General features: G+C 43.1%; 2 long non-coding RNA genes across 2 annotated transcripts in view; one reads left to right on the top strand and one right to left on the bottom strand.

Annotated features, from left to right (window-relative positions):
• The window catches only part of LOC139085457 (uncharacterized), a 151,591-nt gene that overhangs the window by 72,406 nt on the left and 62,087 nt on the right, over positions 1 to 17,098 (top strand). The window contains exons 2-3 of the long non-coding RNA XR_011543764.1: positions 658 to 784; positions 2,267 to 2,431. This is a non-coding gene — a long non-coding RNA (uncharacterized lncRNA). The remainder of the gene's footprint in view (positions 1 to 657; positions 785 to 2,266; positions 2,432 to 17,098) is intronic.
• LOC139085459 (uncharacterized) lies at positions 9,986 to 10,935 on the bottom strand. Its single transcript, XR_011543765.1, has 2 exons — positions 10,701 to 10,935; positions 9,986 to 10,127 (listed from the first exon to the last, which is right to left on the bottom strand). It is a non-coding gene; the product is annotated as an uncharacterized lncRNA (long non-coding RNA).

Below are 17,098 nucleotides of genomic sequence, written 5' to 3'. Positions count from 1 at the left end.
CACAGACATACACCACTCATCAGCCATGCCATGGAGGTGACCTGTATACAAAACAGAGGAAGATTGGCATAGGTGTTAGCTAATCTTCCTCAGCAAAAAAATTTTTAAAAAATAGGATGGTAAGGGAAGCTTTCTCTTCTAAGACCTTTTCAAGTTGGGAGCAACCTCCCTTTTAAATGTCTATGTGATAAGAACGAATAGCAAACAAGCACACAGAACTTGCCTGTGTCAGGTGCCATCCTAGGTACTTTCCACATATTAACTTATTTAATCTTCACAACACCATTTAATGGGTAAGGAAACTGAGGCACAGACAGGGTAACTTACTCTCCCAAGGTCACCCAGTGAGTAAGCAGTGAAGTAGTCAGTGAGTCTGGCTCCAGAGGTTTTGATCATAACCACGTAAGCTTGTCAGTAAATCCACCTTTGGAAGCATTTCATTTTTCCGAAATCAAGGAGCTTTCTCAAGACATGCTGTGGTTCCAGCCAGCTAAGGAAGCCACTGCCTTCTCTCTTCCCAATACACACTTCCTGTTCCCACTGCTGATATCTCTGAGTTACTTACCCATCTAATAGCATTTTTTATTTGCAGTCACTTTTATTGGAACACCATCGAAGCTGTATGAGTTAAACCTTATCATTATCCTCATTTTACAGATGCAGAAGCCAAGGCCTGGAGAAGTTCAGTCACACCTGTGAGCGTGATGCCATGACCGTAATCATCAGAACCAAGACTTGGCCTTAGAGCTATAGAAACATCCTCCTGGCGTCTAGCCCCTAGCAGGTGCTCCGTCTGTATATGTTGAATGAACTGAATACACTGTGCTTGTGGTGTAAGCACCTGACAATTAGCTGTTTTGATTGTCCTAAGTCCCTGACATTAAGCTTTTGATTGTTGATCACCCATTTCAAAGACATCCATCTCGAATAAACACATTGCCAGCTACACAACTAGATAAAGAACCAGGCTGCCCGACCTGTGAGGTTCCCTTGTGGAGAGCTCTGGCTGACTCAGATAACTGACCCTTTGACTGACCGCTCGCTATTCCCTTCCTACGCTTTAATTCCTGCTTTTATGTTTTAAATTCACCAATAAACAGCAAACCCTAGGCCCCCATCTCTGACCCCAAAAAAAGACAGAGCTCAGGTCTGTGCTGTCTCTCTCTCCCTGTGATCTCGCTGTGTGGCCCCAGGCATGCTGCGTACCCTCCAGGACCTCTGAGTAATTGACCTTGTCTTTTCAAAGTTCCCTGATGGTTACTGCTGAGGTGCACCTTACACTCATAGTAAGAACCACAAGAGCCAGTCCAGCCCCAGCGTTGGCTCCAGTTGGGGAAATGTCTGTGGGTGCTCGCCACAAATAGTATGGGCCCCGGTGAGCACCGACAGGCATTTCTAGCAGATAGCCTCAGTATCCATGGGCTGAGACCAACACGAAACAGCCCTTCACTGGGTGTCCCCTTTGCAGAGGCTCAATATCTTCCCTGAAGACCAGTTGTTAAAATGGCTTCACAAACTCAGATGTGGGTGGGTCCAAGGTCTGGATACTCAGACCCCCCACAGACGTTTAAATATGTTAGTCAGGGGCAGGAGTGGTATTGTTCCTAGTTTTACACCCATGTCAATAACGTAACTCCCTGCTCTTTCTCAACCAAGTGACTTTCCGGCTATGAAATATGGTGCCAAGAAATCACCCAGATGTCTGGCTGGATTTGTATCCATTGTTAGCCCAGTTCCTATGGTGATAAGATTTGCCACGCCCATGGTCTTTTCCAATTTGCCTCCACAGGAGTCAGCCTCGGTCTGACGGGAGGTGTTAGCTTCTCCGTCGTTGAGGAAGATGCACTTGATTTGACGTCCCTTTCGGGGTCAAGGCTTTTTCACAGCAGAGCCTCTTTCAATGCTTCCGTGTGAAATGAGGCAGAGGCTGGATTCTTTCGCTCAGGGACCACAGGGTGTGTTTTCAGAAGCCTAAGGAGATCTCCTCCCCCAGCAACAGTACTGTTCTTGGCTCTATTTGGGATGAGTGAAGAGTCTGAGGGAAGTTTGCGGAATGGGTGGGACAGAACATTAGTCCAGGGGAGTAGAGGGAGTGGACTGAGTGATGAAAAGGCATAGATGGTGAGATGGGGATGAAACTCCGATGACCCCATCTTTGCTTGCCCAACCCCCTCCCTATCCCATCGCCATATTCTGTGGGCTGAATTCCAAAGTGTGGGATCCATTAGTATGACGACCACAATAAAAATTACTTTCTCTTTCACAGATGCTGTTCCATTGATCATCTGGAATGGTCTCCACAAAAGCTCTGGGGTGAGCAGGGCTGGGGTGCTAATCCCCCAACCATATGTGATGAGGATTCTGAGAGACAGGGAAGTCACGAGACTTGTCCAAGGCCCTTCAGCAAGCAAATCATAGACAGTGCTCAAAGGTAAGCTTCTCAATCCCAGTCCAGTGCTGTTCACTTCTATGCTAAAAAGGTGAGTACGGACGAGCGTGTATGTGTGAACCAGTTTTCTCCAGTCACACATTCACTCCTACACTACAAAACTATTGGACACTCCCCACAGGTGTGTCCTTTGCCCCTTTATGAGTTCTCTGTGCAACTGCCCCATGCTCCCACTGCTTTCCTGCCACCTGCTCCCATCTTGGATTTTGAAGCGGTCATGGTGCCTCCATTCCAGAAAGCTTGGCCAACCAGTCCAGGGCGGCAATCACAGTTGAATCTTCCTCAAGGAGAGAAACTTCACATTCTGATCTGCAGCGTGGTGGATGCCTGTTTTCTGCAGGCCTGATCGACAGAAATGCTGGATGCTTATGAGAGGTGGACACCTCTTGATAAAAGGTAAAGGATGTTGGCTGGGTCTGCTTGGATAAGTATTTCCTATTGATTTAGAAAAGCAGCCGGGGCTGAAAATACAAACATGTGAGGTATGCACCATAAGCCAGTGCAGAAATGAGGCAGAGCCTTGAGCTCATGTTTGGGCATTTATCATAAATATGAAACGTCATATGACACTGCGTTATCTGCTGGGGGCAGGGGAGGGAAAGAGAAATGAAAGAGAAGACAGTGAGGGTGGAAAAAGCATCAACTTAGAGTAGCAAATACTTAGGCTTAAACTGAGGCTCTGTGGCATACCAGCAGTGCCACACAGGTCACCTGAGCTCTCACAGGTGGGTTTATCCTCATTTCACAGATAATTGTTATGAAGACTCATTTACTCAACAACTATATTGAGTGTCTACGATATGACAGGCTCTGCTCTAGGAAGTGGAATACAAGGAGAAAGATCCTCCTTTAGGGACCTGACATTCTAGGCAGGAGAGAGACAGACTAAAGAAATAAACAGGAAGTTATCAGACATTTACGGGATATAGAATTTAAAAGGCTGATGTGATGGAGAATGGCTGGGAGGAGACTGGGCTATGTTAGGTCAGGAAGCCTTCTCTGAGGAGTCAGAGTGCAGGAAGCTTCTATTCATGCTGACATCTGTGGAGGAGGTTCTTAAGCAGAGTCAATGGCTAATGCAAAGATCCTGGGGCTACAGAAGCAACAGTGAGGGCAGGGGCAGGAGCAGGCTCCTGGGGCAGGATATCTGAGCAAGTGGTTTGGATTTGATCGTAAATGTGACGGGAGCCATCGGAGGGTTTTGACCAGGGGTGTAACATGGTCTGATTTGTTTTTAAAAAGATCTCTGTGGCCACTGTGTGGAGAACAGACCACATGGAGCAGAAGCAAGGAGGCTGACAGGGAGGTGACTGCACGGTGACTTAGACGGATGTGATTATAAGATGGAAAGCAATGGACAGATGCGGAATCATGTTCTGAAGGTAAAGTCCCCAGGACATGCTGATGGATTAGATGCGATGGTTGAGGGCAGAGAAGTCAAGGATGGAAACTGGGTTTTCAGCTTAAACAAATGGCAGTTGATAGTGTCATATATCAAGGAGGCAATAAAATAATGTATGTAAAGCAGTACTGGGGATGTCTAGTGTGATAGGCACCTCGATTAATATCCACAAGGATGCACTGAGTGAGCAGGCTGAGCATCAGAGGCAGGAAGGAGTCCAGACACACTTGAAAGGAAAGGCTGTCCAGGTGCCATGATAATACATGTCGAGAGGACTCCTCAGCCTGGCTGAATGTGCCCACTTATTACTGCAGCCACTCCCTGATGCACAGGACACTGGGCAAAATTCCATGTGGAACCGGGAAATGCTCTGATCAGTGAGAAGCAGGAGCCGGGAGGGGGCTTCTGGAGCATAGGGTCCAGCAGGAAACAGCCATGCACATAAAGAATGTCAGGTGGAGGGATTCCCAGTACAAAGCAGACAATCCCTGCACTTTTGGTCAACTTCACACTCTTCCAGGGGCTAGAGTAAAACTCTGGAGCTCCAAATAGGGGGAGAGCAGTCCCAAGATCCTGACCCACAATCTCAGGTCCTCCTTTCATCTGAGACCTGCTTTGAGGTCCAGCAGAGTAGACAGCGGGGGGCAGATTAGAATCGGAAGGCTGGACTCATCCTAAGAGGTGGACTTTCTTATCCCAGCTCTGCTGGGTGCTGGGCAAAGTACTAGATGTTTACCTCTTTTCTCATGTTCAGTCTTCACTAGGACACTGTGAGATGAATGCTAATATTCCCATTTTATTGATAAGCAAACTGAATCTCAGAGAGGTCAACTCATTAACCCAAGGTCACACAGCTTGAGTGCATGGTTTCAGTCTCATGGACCTTCCAGCTGATCTTTCTGTCTTGTACCTTGTTGAATCCCCACTGTCCTGCTCATTAGCAAGGGCTCAGTGACCATTTGTTGAATGGATAAAAAATGGCCCCAAAGCTTGTGTTTACTCATAAATCCATCCTATCCCCTTTGAAATATAGACTGAAGAAATTGCCTTCACCCCAAGTTTCTCTATGTGGCGATGAGACAAAATCTGCTCCCTGGAAGTCGAATTTCCAAGTCAGAAATGTTTGGGAAGAGGGCTGCCTCGGGGCTCGCTCCCGCTGGTCGGATCCAGTCTCTGCCTCACCAGATGAGTCACTCAGGGTTGACAAGGTGTTAGAGAGAGGCAGGCAGGACTCACTGGCTCCCAGAACTCACAAGGGATTGGCACCTGCCTCCCTGGTGTTTGTATTCAGATTACATTTGATGGCGCTCTGAATTCGCGACTAATTACAGCATGCCCAAATAAGGTACTTTAATTACAGCTTCTTTAATTCCAAAGAGAGCGCTGCTTGGAAAACAGGGGCGAGTAGGATACAAATCTGCTTGCTCTGGTCCCTAAGTGTGGCTTGGAAAATGAATTACCAGAAAATCAGTGGCTTCTTCCATGAGCTCCCGATAGGACACTGGTTTGTCATTGCTGGGGAAGCCTCTCAAGGGAGGGGCCACTTAAAGTCTTTGCTACCTGATTACCTAAAGCTGGTGGCCTGGCCAACACTGGGGACACATGTGGGGGTGCTGGGAGGCTGAGCTGGCTGGGGTCCACGCTCCTTCTCTCTGGGAACAGCTGTCCAGCTGTAATGGGCATTTCTGGTGGGCCTTGTTCAGCCAGCTTGAAAACGCAGACTCGCTGATTGCGCCGTCTCGTGTTGGAAATCGTTTACTGATCTCTGCCACCTCTCGAGCTGTACAAATCCAATTCAGGGCTTTTGAATGAGCTTCTCATAGAGCCTTCCGGTTTTCACCGATCTTTTGACAGGTTTTCTGTGTTTATGTAATGGGACACCTCCCATCTCCCTGATGCTAGGCTGCAAATGTGATCCTGAAAACTGGGTCAGTTTAGGGGGTAAAGTTTAAATGTTGTTAAACATATTATTAAATCATTTTTAATTCTGTCTACTAGACGAATTTGGGCAGCCCATGGATTTTAGCCACTCTGTTTTTCCATAGTGGCCTTAAGACCAGGAATCAGTTATGTTTAGATTTCCATTGAAGACAATAAATCTTTCCACAGCCCTGACTCCTTTTTGTCCCCTGGCTCTTTAAATGCAACATTTCCTCCAAAGCAGAATTGTTTTGGGGTTCTCTTGGGAGTTTTCTACCTGTCACTGTGATTGTGACACCAACGAGAAACCCTTAGCTACGGTGCCAGACACCTTCATGTAAGTGATCTCACTCACTCCCCACTGCCGGCTCTGAAGGGAGACAAGGCGGCTATTGATGCTGTGCTGTTACGGGCGGGTGCAGAGAGAACTCATGGCCGTGTCATCCAGTCAGGACAAGCATCTGCAGTGTCTGATGCCATCCCCAGAAGCTTTTCTATGACTGCCTGTCACTAAGCCTTGTTCAGACAATAGCACGTTGTCTCTCAGCAGCCCCTGGGGTGGACCTCAAGCCAGCGCTCAGAGAAGGCTTCCAGGTGTTCCTCGTGTTTCATTTCCAAATATGTATGTTGGGTTAGAACTTAGACCAATTTAAGTGAACAGATATCTATTAAGTGCCTATGCGTGTGTGGCCCTGTGGTGGCATTCAGGGCATAGAGAGATGGCTGAGGGAGTGACAAGCATACCGCTTGTGGATTTAGATTCTAGACAGACCTAAGTCAAATCACAGCTCTTCCCGGGATTTGAACAAGCTACATAAACATTCACAGAATCAAGATTAAATGAGATAGCCTACAGTGGCCAGCACCTTGAAAGTGCTAAACTAATGGTAGGGGTTCTTTATATACATCACCTCTTTAATCCTTACAACACCCCTCAGGGCGGGGGTACAATTTTTTTCAAAGATTTTATTTTTCTCCCCAAAGCCCCCCAGTACATAGTTGTATATTCTTCATTGTGGGTCCTTCTAGTTGTGGCATGTGGGACACTGCCTCAGCGTGGTTTGACGAGCAGTGCCATGTCCGCGCCCAGCATTCAAACCAACGAAATACTGGGCCACCTGCAGCGGAGCGCGCGAACTTAACCACTCGGCCACGGGGCCAGCCCCGCGGGGGTACAATTTTTACCCCCATTTTATAGATTGGTAAACTCGGGTGATTGGCCAATGGTTACACAACTGCACTCTGCACCCAGGTCTGTCTGGCTCCAACCGTAACTGGTGCTCTTAATCACTGTCATGAACTGCCTTTTGTGATTAAGGCAAGGACTGTCCTCCCACTGCTCGTTGTTGGCATATGACATTGTGGCGTGAGCTTTGGATTAGGGGTAGGGATCGCTGCCATTTGGACTCAGCTGTGCCACATACTGGCTGGGAATAGAGGGAGAAGAAAAGAAACAATAGCTGCCACATTCACTTCCTCCTATTTACCAAGTGTGTGCAGGTGCTGGTGTAATGATTAACATACAAATTCACTTGAAAGCAGAGCTGAACTCAGAGTTCTTTTTGTCGTTATGTGTTCTCTCAAATAATAGACTCTGAAATCTCAACTATCTCTTGAGGGGATGGTTGAAAATCTGACATTAAAAAGCAAGTCCTCTCGCTCAGAAAGACTGAGAACCACTGCCCCAGGGTGCTTCTTTTTCTGCTCTACCACCTAGCTGGGGAGAATCACAGGTGCCTTTGAGACTGAGGAAATATAGCTATCCTCTCCACTCAGGAAAAGCCTACGGGCACACACCCACACATGACTTTGTGTACAATTTCAGGTACTTCACAGATGTCCCTCCCCCACCCCCCAGCAGGCCATTTGCAGACTGGAATATGGAGTCCACAGACCTGGGGTTGAATCTGAGTTGTCACCTGCTTAAGTTGTCACTAGTCTGAGGTTCAGCGTCCTCCTCCGTCAATCTGGTAGGAGTGAGGATAAAATGAGATGGCCCCAAGGAAGAGCCTGATGCCCCTTACCTGCTCAGTATGCACCAGCCCAGCACCCGGACAGCTAGAGACAGGAAAACAATGAAATGACGAAGCAAAGGGCCACCATCCAGGGAGGGAGACTTCCAGCCTCAAATGAGCTACCACTCCCGAGGAAGAGCCATTTAACTGCGCATTTTATAGGCTTTTCATTAGCTTCAATAATCCACACTTTGTGGTGCCCTCGAGTGAGCATGGGGAGGACTACTTGAGCGACTTGTAAATGTTAATGGTTCCTCGTCCAGCTTCCCTCCCATTAATCGCTGGGCTGGTGGGGATTGACGAGCCAGTGTGCTCCCCACTCGCGTCTTCCTCTCAGAGCTGAAGCTGCTGCACTGTGCTTCCAGTCCTGCTTGGTCCTGTCCATTTTCCATGAGGAAGGGAGACTGCCCACCCTGCTGGACAGGCTACACCTTGATTTTGAGCTTAGTAGGGCACTTTGCCTGGGAAAATGGGGAAAAGATCTCCATCCCGTGGGTTCTGAGGGCTTTCGTGCCTTGCTATTCAAACTGTGATCTGTGAACCAGACCATGGAGGCTTCTTAGAAATGCAGGATCTCAGGTCCCACTCCAGACTTAGAATCTGCATTTACCAGGATCCCTGGGGTGATGCATGTATGCATGAAAGCTTGGGAAGCATTGATAAGCATTGCTCTAATAATGGAACTCCTCCACATGCTTGCACAGGAGTGCGGAGAACTTCAAATCACCTATAGGGAAGATTTGACTGTAAAAATAATGCAGCAGGAATAATGAGTACCAACAAGTTTCGCGTTAATGCTTCACAATCCACAAAGCCCTTGGGTGGACGCCTTGCTGACTCTGCTAAGCGCTTTTATTGCAGCTGCATCCTCCTCTAAAATCCATCCCACCTCTATTTTCCTGGACAATGTCTGTTTTAAGAAGAGAACAGTTGTGAGTTTGAGCCCTGGCTCTGCCATTCACTGATTCCATAACCTTATGTAAGTTCCTTATCCCTTTAAGTCTCCGGATTCTCAGCCATAAAAGGGGAATGATGATAATTACCTTCTTTGCAGAATTATTACTCGGATGAAATGGGATAATGCATGTCTGACGCTTAGCTCCACACCCAGCTCTGGGGAATCCTCAATAAATGGCAGTTCCATGGTTTTGTTTCTCTTGTTGCTGCTTTTAGTGTAAATTCCCACTAGACCCAGCTCTGCAGGGGCAAAAGCTGAGGCTGACTTCTGGCTGCCCAGCACATGGTAGGTTTGTCAAAAATTTGTGAAATGGATGCTTGATCTTCACAACAGCCAGCAAGGTGAGCCAGGCAATATTTTCCCCATGATATAACTTAATAATCACAAGAATCCTGGGAGGTAGGTTTTATCTCCCAGCTTGTAGACGATAGTCTGGAGGTTCTGGGTCAGTAGAAAATTCACCCAGGATCACACAACGTGTTACTGTCTAAGTCGCTTCTCCCCCTACCTCATCCAACACCCTCTTTGTTTCATGTCACTGCTTCCTCTGGGTTCCTTTCATCTTAAGTTTGTAGCTTCTCTGGGCTCAGACACACTTTAACATGTGTCATGGATGGGAAAGAGGAGATTCTGATTGTTTTCTTTGTTCACTGACCACTGAGTAGCAGCTAATGAGAGGAAAGGATTTTCTTACCATCTACCCTAAGTCCAGCTTGCTGCCTGCAAGCCCACCTGTCCAGAATATTCCCAAATTCTAGGCTTTGTCCTACTGCTTGTACCATTTTAGGTCTGTCTGGATACCATCCATGCTATTTATTTTCTATTTTATCATATCAGCTCACTTTTTAAAATTTAAACAAATGTGTTTTATTTTTTTTAAACAGGATATGATTTTTTTTGGGGGGGGGGATGATTGGCCCTAAGCCAACTTCTGTTGCCAATCTTCCTCTTTTTTTTTTTCCCCAAAGCCCCCGTACATAGTTGTATATCCTAGTTGTAGGTCACCCAATTCTTCTATGTGAGACGCCTCCTCAGCATGGCTGGATGAGCGGTGCATGGGTCCGTGCCCAGGATCTGAACTGGTGAACCCCCATCCACCAAAGCAGAGTGCGCGAACTTAACGACTTGGCCACGGGGCCGGCCCCCTAAACAACTGTGTTTTAAAATGAAACTATATCAATGCCATAAATGGAAATCTAGCATCACCATCCAATAATAGAAAATGACAATAAAAAGAAATGCAATGCAAACAACATGATGTTCTTTAATTCTAGGCACACAATGTTGCCTGCAGAAGGCTCTGTCCCTGAGGTCTTTCTCTTCCTCCAAAGTGAGATTAACACGTGATGGTTAGCACCAGGGTGTGCCTGATATCCAAGCTTTCTTTTTGACATAATCAGAAGGATTGAAAAACAAAGAGAAAAAAGCAATGAAAAGGAAACGCACTTATCACCACATCATTCAATGTTATTTAGTGCTCTTAAGGTATCAATAAAATCATCCCATAAGCCCCCAGAAGTTCCAGTCCCTGGAAAACAACATTCTAGCACATGTTATGCCATTAGATGCTATTTTTACAATTGCATCTATTGATATCCAATAGCCTCAAGGCAGGAATGTCTTGATTCCTCAACCAGTCTGTCTAGTGCACAGGGAACAGACCATGGACTCTGGAACAAACTACTTGGATTTGTATCCCATCTAGGGCAGTTACTGACCGTTGACCTCGGAGAAGTTACTTTACCTCTTTTGCCTCAACTTTCCCATCTTTCTAAGAGGATACTAATAGTAACTATTCCAAATAACAGTTGTGAGGATTAAATGCGTAATAAAACACTTAAGACAGCGCCGGGCACAGAGTAAGTGTCATATAGATAATTACTAGTTCTGCTGTTGCGGCTGCCTCTGCTGCTGTTTTGATGTGCTCAGGCCAGAATACGACAAGTAAGTCCTTACCTACGATTCATATGTTAACTCTTCACCTGTTTGAGGGGTGCTATCCAGGTCTCTTCCCCTTCTGAGTCTCCAGAGTAAACAATCTCTGAGGCTGGAGTCTCTTCCAAAGGGAAGAACAAAAGAGCTGGGAGGGAAGGGCTCCAAAGGATGGGGATATTTCTCTGGAGGGAGCTGGCAAGTGGTTGGCTCCTGCTGTGTACAACACACTTTCACATGATGTCTGTATACTCTCTCCCATAAATCTATAGTTGATGCTATTCTTCAAATATTTTCTGTTCCCTGCCTTCCTTGAACAAGGTAGGACTTCCCTTCCCATAAGAAATTAGGTATATCCACGTGAATATGACTTTCTGTGGCCAAGAAAATGTGAGTAGAAGTAATGAGTGTCACAGCGGGCAGAAACTTTCAGAGCTAATGGGTGATTCACCGCATTCTCTTTTTCCTGCTTCCATAACCATGGAAACATGGAGTTCCTGAGTAAATATGCCACGAGCAAGAGCTCCCAGCCAACATACCATGGAAAGTGTGGCAAAGAGAAAAATAAAGCTTTGTTGTTTTAAGCCAATGAAATTTTGTTTAACTTCAGCAGCAAAACCTACCCTGTCCTGGCTAACACATACCTGAATTCTTGCATCTAGCAAGACTTTGCTGTCCTTGGAGTCCAAACTAGAGCCTGGGCCCAAGTTTCATTGGAGGTGGGCATGAAGTACCTGTAACCACTCTCACTTTTTGCTTCTGTCTCCCTTCTTCTCCCCTCATTAGTATCTAGTGAAGAAAGTGAGGAAACTTGAGTTCAGAACCCTTCCTCAGCTGCCAACTTCTTGCAGAAAGTTGAAAACTATTTCCCCTCTGGGTTTATTTCTTGCCAAATCTCAGGGAAGGAAGGAACCCCTTAAAGTCATTGTCTTAGGCCCCTGTTTGCTGTCTGAATCTCCTTTACCTCATTTCCTTATCTAGCCTTTGCCTGAATAATTCCAGAGACAGGAAACTTACCAGCCTTGTCATTAATGGACATAAATCTGGGCTATGATGGTGAGACTTCCTATGCTACTGCCCTGACTGCTCGACTTACCTGAGAGGTGAATGGTTTTGAAGATCTGTACTTTGTAGAATGGCCATATAATTTATCATCCTAACCAGGACGTTTTTAAGAATAAAAAGGGGTACAAGTAACAATTATACTAGAACAATAGGTTTAAACAAAACTATCTTGGGCAAACCAGGATGTATGGTCACTTGGCTTCTATGATTCTATGACCATCAACAAATGGTACAAATTAAATTCTATGGGTAGGACTGGGTCCCATCTTCAGTAGCTACCCCTGACTTCTGGTCTACCTCCTCCCCCAAACTGTTGACAGCCAATCCTCTCTGGATGGCCTCTCATTCTCTAACCAACTCTCTCGTGAGAATTTTAGTCCCAAAGCCGTTGCAGAAGGAAAGCGTGGACATATGGCTATAATTTCAAGCAAATTTCCCCCACAGGTGCTTCATATTCCTAACAACTATCTTGATCAGATGCATATTTAATGCCTTTTGCTGGAGACACAGATGCAAACTGCTCAACCCTTCCTGGAGCTTCAGAATGCTGCCAGGTCCCAGTACATTTGCTGTGAGAGCTACTGGAGGGCCTGGAGCTACATTCTGTCAGTGTCCCCACAAGACCCAGACTCTCAGGAAACTTACTCACAAGGTAATGGAAGGAGAGGCAGGGCTTATTAAGTTTCCTTCTGCAGACTGACTGCAATTCCGCCCTGGGCATAGGCTCATTTGCATACTTGATTTATAGCTTTAATTTGAATATTATAGTTACTTCACATAAACCATTACCTTGGTTCCTCTTTGAATTTTTCTTTTAACAATCTACTCCATTCTACAAGGAACCCAATAAGGCCAAGAGCCTCTAATATGAGAAGATTTATATTCTCCTTTCCACTGGGACAGAGGAATATGGAAGGTGGAGAAGGGAAATGAACAAACTGCTAAGTTTCAGAAATGCTTGATTCCCACCCCAGGGCAGTCTGACAATTACACACAACTCAAGCATGTTCAGCTTCAAGAATCTTTTATAACTGTCTTTTGCTTTTATAATATTGGGCACTTTCTGTCTCTCTCTTTTTATTTTTTTGAGGAATATTAGCCCTGAGTTAACTACTGTCAATGCTCCTCTTTTTGCTGAGGAAGACTGGCCCTGAGCTAACATCCATGCCCATCTTCCTCTGGGTACTTTCTCTTAAAGTTGCCTCTTCTCTTCTTTCCTTTGGTTTTTCCAAAATGTAGTTAAAATTTACTGAGTGCATATTATACGCATAGTACTGAGCTACATAATCAGATTATAGTAGTGCAAAAGGCAAGTTTGTCCTGGGCTCAGGGAGATTATACTCTTGCCAGACAATACAAATACCAAGAAAGATATTATGCATTCTACGGATTACCTATATATTCCAAACATCTGCTTTTCCTACTCCTTCAGAGGTGAGCAGTCCCTGCATATACTGTGTGTGTGTATTATATAGTAACCAAAGACAGGTTTTGCTCTTACATTTCTCCTGTGTTGAGCTCTTGGAAATTTTTTTTTACATTAATATTCTGCTTGGTTTTTCTCAGGCCTGCTGTGGGCTCCTGCTCAGTTGATAGTTCTTCTTTGGAACTTTGGGCAAAGTTCCAACCATAGGAGGCCGTGCCCTCTCAGTGTAGATCTGGAACCAAAATATCCTTTTGCTTTGTTGCTGGGTCTTTTCAATCTTCCTGTTTATGTTGGTGTTGATTTTCTACTGAAGATTTTAGATAAAAAGATAAGATCTGATGGCTATTTGGATGGCTTGTAGCAATCAATACTTTCACCAAGAATGGTGGGGAAAGTTGGACAACATTTTAAAATGTGTTCTGTTTGACAGCACTGGGGAGATCCAAGGTTACCTGAACTTTAAGGGCCACAGTGCAAGAATGTGAGTCTGATGTAGTTATTCCCTTGAAGCATTTGCCAATTTTTCAAGCTGGAGGGAGAGAGAGAGCTTAAGGAACAGAGCAGAATGTAGCTGAAGAGCTAAGCAGTACTTTCAGTAGTCAGCACTACAGGAGAGAGAAGAAACTGAAGTTCAAGACGCTTTAAGGATGAAGGATCCTGGAAAATACCCAAAGCCTTCAGGTATGCCCCTTCAAGATCTACAACATCAAAGTAACCTTGGATCAAAGCTAGACCAAGCCTTACAAAGTCTAAGACTGAGCCTCACAAAAGTGAATCCCTCATGGGATTGAGCGATTATGACCCTACTCTAGCTACCTGCCAAGAGGATAGGGTGAAATATTCTCAGTTAGTGAACTGGAAGGGATTTTAAAAGAAAGCATCCATTCAGAATGCAGAAAGAATAAAGTATAAAACATAAAAAAGGAATAAGAGACATATAGGGTATGGCATATAGTCTAATATTCATGCAATTCAATGCACAAAATGGCAGGAAGGAGAAAATGAGGACAGAAGCAACATTTAAAAAGATAATGACAGAGAATTTATCAAAGTTGATGAAAGACATAAAGCCAGAGGTTCAAGAATCTCTACTAAACTTCAATAGGGTAAAATTAAATGAAAGCACATAGAGGCACAGGACAGTGAAAAACTACTGAAACCAAAAGGAAACAGAGAATATAAAAAGACGTCAGGAAAAAAAAATCACCTTTTAGGACCAACAATGACAATGACAGCTGATGCCTCTACTGAAACAATGGAAGCCAGGAAAAACAGAATGACATTTTCAAAGGGCTAAGGGAAAATAACTGCCAACCTAGAATTCAACATCCAGTAAAAAGATCCTTATAAAGTAAATGAGGAATTATGACATTTACTTTAATAAACAAAAACAGCGAGAAATTGTTTCCAACATACTTTAAAAAAGTACTAGAAGAAATATATAAGTAGATCTAGATAAATACTGACAGTACAGCACAGTAATAATGATGTAATGTGGAGATTTTATTTATATATATTATATGTAATATATTTATATATTATATATCATCATTACCTATAAAATGATAAAAATAGTAACTTATAATGTAACAAGTCAAGGATGATTAGAATCTCTAGACTAGAGTAATTGAGAAAAGAATTCACAACTAAGAAGCTAATAAAGTAGGGAAATGGAATTATGAAAAAATATTTGATTAATCCTAAGGAATGTAATAAAGGAAAGAAAATGAAACAAAACTGGTAGAAAAGATAACTATAAATCCCAATATGTCAGTAATTATATAATTATAATGATATAACATTATGACAATATATCATTATTTTTTTAATATATGTATATATTAAATATAAATGACCAAAATAGACTCATTAGAAAAACAAACAATGTCGGACTACTAAAAACAAAAGAAAACCTAAATATATGCTGCTTACTAGAGATACATCTTAAATATAAGGACATGGAATAATTAAAAGTAAAAAGATGACAACTATATAGATAAAAATATATAACATATATATAACTTTATATATAATTAGTATAACTCTACTTACATCAGACAAAATAGGTTTAAGCAAGAAGGCATCCAATATACACAAATAACTGTTAAACTTGAGGACCTCTTCCCCTTCATATAAGGGCACCAGTTCTATCAGATCAGATCTTAGAACCTCATTTAAGCATAATCACCTCTTTAAAGGCCCTATCTCCAATACAGTCACATGGGGGTTACAGCTTCAACATACGAATTTGAGGGGGACACTATTTAGTCCATAGCATCCGCATATTCTGTGATTAGCAATTCCACTGCTGAGAGTTACCCAATAGAAATGTGTTTCCAAAAGACATGCTTAAATATGTTCATAGCAGTAGTTTTTATATTAGGCACAAACTGGAAACAACCAGATAGTGCATGAATACTAGTGTGGTTAAATTATTTGAGGTTCTTTGCTACAGTGCTATTTTATACAGCAATTAGAACGAGTGAACTACTGCTCTACACAACAACATAGATGAATCACACAAATATAATGTTCAACAAAGGAAGCCAGACCCAAAACAAAACATACTGTGTAACTCCATTTATATAATGCTTAAAAACAGAAAAATTAATCTATGGTGCTAGAAGTCAGGATAACTATTACCTTTGTTTCAGAACTTTAAAGATAGCATTCCACTGAATTTTGATTTCCATAGTTTTCATTATATAGTCAGCTATAAAATTTATTAATACTCCTTTGGAGGTAATATATTTCTTCTCTTTCTACTTTTAAGATTTTCCCCTTGTCTTTCATTTTTAGCAATTTGACTTTGGTGTTCCTCACATGTCTACTATACTCTGTTCTGTTTTTAAAAAAATAATCCCCCTCCATTCCTCAGTTTGTCCTTTCTTCCGGTTAAGTAATCTATCCTCTCTTGGTCTGGTATTCTGCTAAATCTATCCATTAAGTTTCCAATTTTATGTCCATTTGATTCTTTTGTTTTTAAAACAGATCCCAGTTCTCTGATGAAATTCTCTACCTCTTTCGTATTTTTTCTTTATAATTTTGAATACATTAATCATAGTTATTTTGAAGCATTTGTTAACTCTAATACAGTAGATCCTCATTATTTGTAGATTCCTTGTTTGTGAATTTGCTTACTTGCTAAAATTTATTTGTAACCCCAAAATCAATATTCACACCACTTTCTTGGTCATTTGTGGATAAGTGCAAAGTGGTGAACAATTTGATTCACTTGGTGCATACATTCCCAGCTAACGCTGAAAAAGGCAATGCTCTGCCTTCTTGTTTCAGCTGTCATATTGTAAACAAGTGTTCTTTTTGTGGTCTATTGTTGTCACCTTTTTTACATTTTTGTGCTTTATTTGGCAGTTTAGCTGTTTTAAATGGCCACCAAGCATAATGCTAAAGTGCTGTCTAGTATTCCTAAGTGCCAGACAGCTATGTACATTGTGCAGAAAATACATGTGCTATACAAACTTTTTTTAGGCATGAGTTACAGTGCTGTTTGTCATGAGTTCAATGCTAATGAATCAACATTATGGTACACCCATAAAAAGAAAGAGGGAGTTTGGTAATCTGTATGTAAGTCCACTCCAGAAAGTGCTAAAGTAACATCTATAGTGCATAAAGAATCTATGAAAAATCTGCTAAAATTGTGGATTCATGAAGTGATGGAAAAAAAAAAGCCTAGTGGGCAGCAATATTGTGACACTGAATACTAAAGAAATTTGCCATCATATTACTCAGAGTCACAAAAATATTAAACACATCTCAACTACTGCTGGTGGCTCACACATTTCAAAAGATGATATGGCACAAGAAATGTTAAACTTGCAGGCAAAACAGGCAGGCAAAACTGTTCTGCAAAACAGGAGATGTGGAACAATTTAAAAATCCCTGGTAAGTGTTATACAGGAAAAGAGTTACG

Source organism: Equus przewalskii, chromosome 1 (assembly GCF_037783145.1).
Source record: "Equus przewalskii isolate Varuska chromosome 1, EquPr2, whole genome shotgun sequence".
NCBI lineage: Eukaryota > Metazoa > Chordata > Mammalia > Perissodactyla > Equidae > Equus > Equus przewalskii.
Note: the sequence above shows the minus strand (reverse complement) of the source record. Positions and strands in the feature narration are given on the sequence as shown.